Raw genomic sequence first — 8,885 nt, 5'->3', positions numbered from 1 at the left:
TGCAGCCTTCAAGGGAAGAAGAAACACTTTCACTATTTTTCCTTCTCTTCTCACCTTTTTCTTGCTGATTAAAAATCCCCAAAATTTCCTCCTTGCTGCCCCACGCCTGGGAGAAAAACTCATCTTAAGCTTGGGGCGTGGGCTATTTTTTTTATATGGCTCAAAAACCTAGGCGCCAAGGGTCCTAGTCCCACTAGGATTCCTTGGCGCCTCTTTCCCAGATTGGCTGGCCCCTTGATTCTTGGAGGCGCCGGCTCGTAGCAAAGAAGGAGAGGGGGCCACACCCCTTCTTGCCCTCTTGGCTGCCCCTTCTTGCCTATTTTGATCCCTCAAAATAAGGCATCAAGAGGGAGGCTCTATTCAGGGAAAAAGGCTGAATTAGGCAAGATTTTTAGGGACTCGATCTAGCCAACTCTTGACTAGGATTTGAGTCAAATTTCTTTGGATCAGACCCAACATAATTTGACTCAATTAATCAGAAATAAAAGACTTAATTATAATCTAATTATAATTATTTAATTTTTCCATTTAACTCACTAACTCTTAGTGGGTTATTTCGAACATCAATCTTATTGACAATTGACATTGTGATTCCAAATCACAATTCGACAATCCTAATAATCAGAACTCCTAATGTGTGTGACCTCGTAGGTTCTAATCTAACTGGTAATGAGGCATATTGAGATCTCCATCTCAATATCACTGAAACACCTTTCAGTGGATTGAAACACTTTCAGTTCTACTCGTTAGGGTTTACCGATCATCAGGTAAATACCCGTGAGTCTTAACATCCACAAGTGACACCTAGCAGTATGTAGTGGAAACCCAGTAGAATAGAATAATGAACCTCTAGGTGCAATTATCGTATGATACAGTCCTTCTATCGTGGATCCCTACAGGACGGAGGTCATGAACAACTCGTCAAACCCCATCGTCTGTCATATGTCAAGATTTATTCGACTTAAGTTCGAGAGTGAAAAACTCTTTCTCCACTTTGTATACTGCCCCGGCCGAGGTCTTATGAACTCAGTCTTATAAATCACATAGGATCTCTCCTTATCTATCAAGGTCGATAGATACCATATAGGTACATACCCTACTCCTACAGTGAACCTACTGCAGCCAATCTACATTGCATGGACCCATATATCTAGAGACCATGTATACGTGCAGTCAAACTACAATAACCTCACTATGAGTAGCCGAAGCACCGCAGGTCAAAGGACCAGTCACACTACTACAACATCAAGCAAGTCACTGACGAGTGGATAGACATCCAAGTGACTTCTTGTCTTGGTCACGCTCAGTACCCTTAATTTTTAACAAGCACCTGCACTATTACTTCAGTGTCCCCACACCGTGGACTTGAGTCTCGTCCATCCTCAAGAAAAGTAATGTGTGCACTGATCTCATCGGATCGATCACCATCCTCGTGATGATCCATCGATCAGGAGCGTTTAGAAATTAATCACCAATGATACATGGCTCAAATTTTCAACTCTTAAGAATGTACATCATCATCTTATTAATTCTTTGGACGATTCATAGACACATAAACAATATGAATGAAAAAGATGCCTTTTATTTATTCAATAATAATAAAATCAAGTACAAAATTATATTCCAGAATTAATAATGTGTCAGTCAGATTGGCTTCTAGGGTATACATCTAACAATCTTCCACTTGCACTAAAGCCAATCAGTCATTGAGGATGATAGTGTTATTTTGATGATTAATACAATTATTGAAGAAATATTTAATTAGTACTACAAGTTAACGTGATACATCACTACTGAGTTCGACACTCTCGATACATTAGAAGAATGAGATCAAGATGTCTTTTAATGATTAATAATGAGATAAAATTTGTGATAGAAAAGGAATAGAGAATTCTAAATTCTAATTCAGCAAAGTTTCAAGTGAAATGTACTCTTAAGGGCAAAATAGTAATTTTCATTGTTAAGAGTATATAGCACTATCATGGCATACATTCAAAATTGCTTGAAATATATTTCATTGATTGTATGGATGAGTCTAACCTTAAGATGTAGCAAAGTGTAGAATAAGTCGACCCCAACATAGGTGGAGTCGACCCTGGCACATCATGGAACCATCAAGCACACCTCTGCAAAAATGGCACGGATGTACAGTAGTAGAGTCGACCTTAAGTATGCTTGAGTCGACCCTAGGAGCGGAGCCGACCCCAAAGAACCTTGAGTCGACCCCAGCTTCAAGCCTCAAGAAAACAAGTCTCTGGAATTTACTGAGAGGGCCGACCCCAACATTTCTTGAGCCGACCCCAGATAGAGCCGATCCCAGGAATGCTTGAGTCGACCCCAATGGAGTCGACCCCAACTAAACATGAGTCGTCCCCAAGGCTATGCCATTCAAAACTGTGTCTCTGGAATTTCTGAGAGGGTCGACCCCAATGGAACTTGAGTCGACCCCACTGTAGCTTGAGTCGACCCCAAAAGGAGTTGAGTCGACCCCAGTGGAAAATAGCTGAAATGCAAAGTTCTGTGATTCCTGAGAGGGCCGACCCCATTGTAACAGGAGTCGACCTTAGTGAAAGTTGGGTCGACCCCAGTGGAAGTTGAGTCGACCCCAAGTATGATGAACAGTGGTTTGAGTCGATCCCAGAAAAGTTTGGGTCGACCCCAGCACGAGCAGAAGCATAACGGCTAGTTCTGTAGTATAACGGCTAGTCAAAAAGAAAGTGGTTGAGCAGATTAAAAGAGGCATTAAGAGCTCCACCAACCCTTGAAGAGTGAAGCATTCCTTGATAAAGAAGAGAAGAGCCTTATCAAAGCGATAACTATATTCTAACTCTTCTTTGTAGCTTATAATTGTTATATCTGCTCTTTCTAGGAGTTTCAATCTTCTTCTTCTTAACAATCTTGTAAGGTTTGTTGGTGAGCCCGTAAATCCAACGGTGTAGGTTTGTTGGTGAATCCGTAAAACCAACGGTGAAGGTTTGTTGGTAAGCCCGTAAAACCAACATAGATTTTTGGTGATCCCGAAAAAACCAAAGTATAAAGGTTTTTGGATTGTGAGCCCGAAAAACAATTCAACTGTAATCCGCGGGATTATAGTGAATTTTCAAGGGATCGCTTGGGGAGTAAACGTTTAAAATTGATTAAGTTCATATTGCATTGCCATTATCCAATTATTGTCTTGTTCAGCTTCTCTAATATCATTTGGTTCCGTTTGTGGGACAAAGGCAATATGATTAATGATATCCCTAACAGAAGATCTAGTTTTAACACCTTGAGTAGGATCACCAATAATTAAATCTTTGGGGTGATGGGTTGCATATCTCCATTCTTTTAGCAATCATACCTCCATAATTCATTGATCACTTTTGATTTTTACAGTTTGTAAACCTTTTTCATTTGAGATTCTTTTATAAAGTTTTGCAAATGCAGAGAATGCTTTATTTTTATATGCCAAGAAAATCTATGTAAATATTGAAAAATCATCCACAATCACAAAACCATAATTTTGCCTCCTAGGCTTGCAGTCCTAGTAGGTCCAAATAAATCCATATGGAGAATTTTCAAAAGCCTAGTAGTGAAAATAATATTTTTAGGTTTAAAAGAGGTTCTGGTTTGTTTCCCTAGCTGACATGCATTGCACACTCTGTTCTTTTCACAACATAATTTAGGTAATCCAATAATAAGGTCTTTTCGAATGATTTTTGAAATTAAGTCCATAGTAGCATGAGCAAATTTTCGGTGCCATAACCAGCTAGTTTTCTTGATTTTCATAGCTACTAGACATTGCATATCTTTTATGAATATTTAATCTAAATCTACCATGTACACATTTTCATGCCTATATCCAGTAAAAACAAAGCCACTGTTATGGGGTTTAGAAATTAAGTACATAGAGGATTCAAAAGTTACTTTATAGCCTTTATCACAAAGTTGACTAATGCTTAGCAGATTATGTTTTAGTCCATCAACTAATAAAACATTTTCAATATAAGAGGATGGAGTGATTCGAATGTTACCTATACCAATTATTTTACTTTTGCCATTATCACCAAAAGTAACCATTCCCCCATTTTTTTTTTAAAGGTGATGAACTGAGTTTCATCCCCTGTCATGTATCTAGAATGCTCGCTGTCCAAGTACCATCTTCTATTGGATCCTTGGGTAGCTAGACACACCTGCAAAACATCAATTAAATTTTCATCCTAGATACCCAGGCTCTCTTAGGTCCCTGCAGGTTAGCAATAATGGTCCCTTTTGAAACCCATATTTTCTTAAAAGATATGTTGCCTACAAGATTGCAGGTTTTCAAATTACAAGGTGTATATTGTAGTGTGTTCTTGTTGAATCTGAATAGAATGGTTTCAGCATACATAGATGACAGATTTTTAGGAATATTTTTAAAAGATTTCTATTTTTGCTCATCAGATTTGTAGTGAACTGTTTCAGGATAAACAGAGGAGGTTTTAACAGTCAATTTTCTAAAGGTTTTTTGCTTGTTCCAAGGTTGGTATCCCAATCCAGCTTTGTCAAACACAGCTCTTTGATTATCTAGAATTAAGTTCGGTTTTTCAGAGCTGAGGATAAATCTTTCAACAAAAGGTTTTAATTTATTAACTTCTTTGGCTAATTTTTCATTAATTTTTGAAGCAGCTCATTATTTTTTTGAAGTTTAACATTGCTTTTAGTGAGAAATTGATTTTTCTATTTTAATTCTTTATTTCTTAGAACAAATTTTTTGTATTCTAAGAGAAAATCAGAAAAGGTATCATGAAGTTCTTCAAATGAAAAGTCAATTTGGGTTTCAGCACATACCTCATCTTCGTGTGCCATAAGGCATAGATGTGCAGTTTCTTGTTGTTGCTCTTCTTCTTCAGAGCATGTTTCATCACTGTCACTCCATGTGGCCATCATGACTTTCTTCTTATACCTTCTAGAAGCCTTCTTAAGCAAAGGACATTCGGTTCTGAAGTGACCCGACTTCTTGTATTCATAACAGGTCACTTGCTGCTCCTTTTCTTTTTCTCTACTTGGCTCCCCCCCTGATCATTGATGTTTTTTTGAACCTAGATTTCTTCTTTCTGAAGAATTTCCTAAACCTTCTTGTGATCAAGGCCATCTCCTCACTGTTTTTAGAGTCAGAATTGTTGCTCTTATCTTCAGTTTGAGTTGACTTTAGAGCAATGGTTCTGCGCTTCTTGGATTCGTCCGCTTCTAGGCTATTTTATGAAAAGTTCATGTGTCATCAGTGAGCCCAAGAGTTCTTCTAGTAGGAGTGCATTGAGATACTTAGCTTCTTGAATGGTAGTGACTTTTGCTTCCCAAGTTCTTAGAAGTAACCTAAGAACTTTACGGACAAGATCACTGTTAGTATAAGATCTGCCAAGATTTTTCAGACTGTTAATAATATCAGTGAATTTAGTAAACATTTCAGATATAGACTCACTGGGTTCCATTTTAAACAGTTCATATTTATGCACTAGCATGTTAACTTTAGATTCTTTAACCTAGTTAGTGCCTTCGTGTTTGATTTCCAGCCTATACCAGATTTCTTTAGCATACATGCAGATGGATATGCGATTAAATTTACTAGCATCTAATGAACAGTATAAAATATTCATGGCCTTTGTATTTAGTTGAGCCATTTTCTTATCATGATCATCCCATTCTCCTTCAGTCGAGTGCTTGGATGAATATACACATGCATGCTTTCCAATATATGTAGTTGGTGCCATTAAAGAGTGGTGGTCCATTTTTGGATTGCCCTTCGGCAATAGAGATTCCACTTAATGGTTCCATGATCTTTAACTCTTGATGGTTAGATCAAAAGAAGTTGAGTACCGGGCTCTGATACCACTTGTTGCTCGGATATGCAGCCCAAGAGGGAGTTGAATTGGGTTTTTAAACAATCTTTAACTAGAATGCAGCGGATAAACAATAATTTCAAAATGAAAGAAATAATATGCTTTAAGCAATGAATGAATAATGGCAGGAATTAAAGTGCAATAGTGTAAAGAGAAAAACACACACAGACACAGAAAATTTATAGTGGTTCGGTGTAACCCACACCTACATCCACTCTCCAAGACTTTTGAAAATTTTACTATAACCACCCAGATTATAGTATGGTTGATTTTCGAGCTCACAACCTAAGTCACTGTTTTTTCGGGATCACAACGAACCCAGTCAATTTTTACAGGATCACCAACGACAATCTTAAACCGTTTATTTTTTGGGTTCACAAACAAGCCAGTCGGTTTTTACAGGCTCACCAACCAAAATCTTACACGATTATTTTTCGGATTCATAAATAACCCTGTCAGTTTTTACAGACTCATCAACCAAAACCTTAAACAATTTGTTTTCCGGATTCACAAACAACTCAGTCGGTTTTTATAGGCTCACCAACCAAAACTTCACACAATTGTTTATGTATTAAAATTGTTTATGTATTAAAATTCTAAAAATTCATTTATAGGCTCGCCAACCAAAATCTTACCCTTGTTGAATCCCCGATTCAACAACTTTCAATTAAGGTTTGGAAGAAACTTTATTAGTTTTAGAGCAGATAAAATTGTTACAGCAGAGTTTAAGGAATATATAATAAATGCTGTAACTATGTAAACAAAGCTTCAAGATAAATGAAATAATAAATATGGATCAGAAGCTTTGAAGATGGTTGTTGGCTGCAGTTGAAGATCTTGATAGCACAGCAGCAACTCCTCTGTTGAGTATTTCAACTGATTTCCTCATAATATGGTTTTTCCTAGAAGGCTCTTTTGTGAGGATTTTTTTTTTTGAAGCTTGGATTTTGGGTGATATGATTTTCTCACTTGATCCTCTCTCCAGTCTTGTTATTCCCTTGGCGTTCCTTTAAATTTATAGACTGTAAACTTTTCAGAAAGTACCAGATAGCCGTCATACCGAAAAACTATCCGTTGTCACCCAGAAGAAGTATTGTTGAAAGTAGCCGTTGGAGCTGTCAGGATGCCAGGGGTTGACTCACCAGGGAGATGGCTCACTAAGCATAGGAGTCGGCTCTTTCCTTCAATCCATACAAAATTTCTGCGTTTGTCTCTCGAGTCGACTCGTCAATGTCGGAAGTCGACTCGTGTAGATATTGGGTCGGCTCTTCAAACTCAAAAGTCGCCTCATTCCTTTAGTGCACATAAGTTTCCTACGCTCCCCCAAAGGTTGACTCATCAATGTCGGGGGTCGGCTCATGTAGATATTGAGTTGCCTCCCTAAACACAAAATCGACTCATTCTTTTAGTGCACAAAAGTTTTCTGCGCTCCCCCAAGGGTCGGCTCATGTATAAATTGAGTCGCCTCTTTAAACACAAGAGTCAGCTTATGTAGTTGGTCTCAGGCGGTGATTCTTCTATGTTTTTCTAGAACTATATAGGGGTTGACTCAGTTTCTATACGGGTCGACTCATTAAGTTTTTCACAGATTTTCCAAAGATCTTTGATTTTATTCTTCTTGATTCCTGGAGGTTGCAAGTGCAATTTTTGTCTAGAGGTCTAACCCTTTACATTTAAGCCAATATCATTAGAGTACAATATTTAACTCAATTGTTTTGTGATATCAAAATCTATCTTTTAGGATTAACAATAAGTATGGTATTTTGGCCCATTACACAGGGATAAGTATAATTTTCTAATCTAGTCACAGGATATAAGTGTAATCATAGTCGAAGACTGCTGAGTTAAATATAACATATTTTAAATCAAACTTATGAATATGAATATTTGAGATATATTGGATTTGCTATAATTATGTTTTGAAAAGGAGTTGATTTTGTTTAAATAATGATTCAAGATAAAAATGCTTATTGGACTATGATATTTTAAACTATTGCATAATTTATCTAGATAAAGTATTCATTACTTATTAGGCTATTGAGCTTATTATCTCTTCTTTTCTTATAGATTCAGATAATTAATTATGGACACGGGTACTACTATAGGAGCGAAAATACAAGGAAGATTCAATAATATCAGCATAGTTTAGATTTAGTATTACTATTATAATCTTTTCATAAGTCTATTATTAAATTAGTATTTGAAGTGTAGTTGATGTAAGTCTCTTGGATATGGAAGGTTAGTTGGATTTGTTAATTAATTGAATTATAGATTTTAGTTATTTAAATTCTTTCTTCTGTGATATTATGCTGGAATACTTTGCATGCTTGTGAGAAGTGCTCCAAAAGAATGCCATGGTTGCCACGTTGCTAGCTCGCGTTTTTGGATTAGGGGCGCAAAAATTCTTATATGATTTATTATAATAGGCCCCAACCAAGATATAATTTGCATCAGTTGTTTTCTATTATACCTCCTCCTCCGAAAAGCATACTCTTAAGTTCACTCATACTTCTATCATTGCGCCACTTCTTTATGGCAATGGACAGCACATCTCTTTTTAAGACAACATTTAGATCATTGATAATCATCTAAGTAGCAAATTTCCATGTTTTTATTCTATTTCTTAGTAACCAAGAGGCACTACTAAAAGTTTTTTGAATGCCAGTACCTGGCTTGACAATTTCAAGTTACCTTTTCCATCATAAGTTATTTCAATGACCTTTCAAATATACTCGGTGGGATTCTTCTTATGGACAGGCCTAATCAGCTATCTTGGAATGGTCTTCCTAGTCTTAGTTAAAAACATCTATAGATTATTGTCTGATGGAGGAATTATCTCGGCTTTTGGTTGTATTATTTGGAACCTTTCAATCGCTAGCAAGGTGAAGATCTTCAATTGGCTCTCTTTTCACAATCCTTGGTAGATCATCACTACCGATTACATAATTTTCCAAAGCATTCTTTTAGCCTAGGATGGTTGTTGTTTCTTGATGCAAAGAGACAACCATGTTGCATTATCTCCTATAG

The sequence above is a fragment of the Phoenix dactylifera genome, chromosome 14 (genome assembly GCF_051530095.1).
Source record: "Phoenix dactylifera cultivar Ajwa chromosome 14, Ajwa_hap1_PhDact_Kaust_v1.1, whole genome shotgun sequence".
NCBI classification, from domain to species: Eukaryota; Viridiplantae; Streptophyta; class Magnoliopsida; order Arecales; family Arecaceae; genus Phoenix; species Phoenix dactylifera.
The sequence above is the reverse complement of the archived record's forward strand: the minus strand, read 5'-3'. Positions refer to the sequence as shown.